This window comes from Helianthus annuus, chromosome 3 (genome assembly GCF_002127325.2).
Source record: "Helianthus annuus cultivar XRQ/B chromosome 3, HanXRQr2.0-SUNRISE, whole genome shotgun sequence".
NCBI classification, from domain to species: Eukaryota; Viridiplantae; Streptophyta; class Magnoliopsida; order Asterales; family Asteraceae; genus Helianthus; species Helianthus annuus.
The window spans coordinates 50372896-50374053 of NC_035435.2; positions in this window are offsets into that span (position 1 = coordinate 50372896).

Below are 1158 nucleotides of genomic sequence, written 5' to 3' on the forward strand. Positions count from 1 at the left end.
CACACAGAGCTGGCAATATTACCTCCACCGTAGGTGAAGGTCGGAAGTGTGGGTGAAGGTGTAGAATGTGGGTGATGGTCTAGGATTGCTGTTGAAACATATCTCTACCATCCTAAACCGTGACCCATGGTTTATGAACCATGGGTGAAATCGTGATTCCATGTCTCACCATAGACACCCATATATGACTTTCAGCAAATGTCAACATTGACCCCTCTACTTTATACTTTCACTTCTCTTCACATATAACTGTCACATATCTTCCATATAATGACCAAAAGACTCCTCAACTTTATCGTTGCTTGTTTCTTCCCATATTTCAGCCATCATTAAGTTTCAGTTATTTACCAAATGGCGCCTATACTTTGTAAAATCTTGTTTCTTGCACATTTAGGCACAAAGCAACTTCCAATTAAGTACCGAATGGTCTCTGAACTTTGTTCTTCCATATTCCTTTCACTCGTGGGCCTTCATATCACCGGAACAAACTTCAATATTCATCCTCGAGCTGCAATATCCCATCCAATGCTTGCAACTCCATCTTTATCCATTATAAACACACCGAATTACGTGCTTAACCTGCGAATCACGAAATTCTCGTAGTTACCTCATTCTAAGCAAGTAAACACATCAAATATACATAAAACATCATATTTAGACACTCTAAAGCTCAGGTTTCACCCTCTCCATCAACAACTGGACCAGATAATTATAAGATAGGGGCAATTGTAATCGCTCTTAATACTGTAAATTATAACAATGTGTCGTTTTATACAAATTGAATGACTCGCCAGTATTTCCCGCTGATAAAATCTTTTTAAACATGTTTCAGGTGATTTACTATGAACAAGGAAAAGTGCCGCGTAGCACTACCAGCTTGAATGAAGTGGCTCAGTAAATAAATAAACATGATTTTGTAATCGGGGAATTTCCCTGTAAAATTCCTTTGTTGTAAATTAGGGGGTTTGTCCCAAAACTTGAAATAAAATAAACGGGTGCTTTCAGTTAAATGACCCTTCTAAAATTTCCGCTGCCAAATTAAATACCAATACCACGGGTTTCTGTCCCGCGGCGTTCGAAACCAAGACACTGGGTCGGGGGCCGTGACAGAAAAGGTGGTATCAGAGCCACTAGTTTAAGCCGATTAAGTATTTGAAA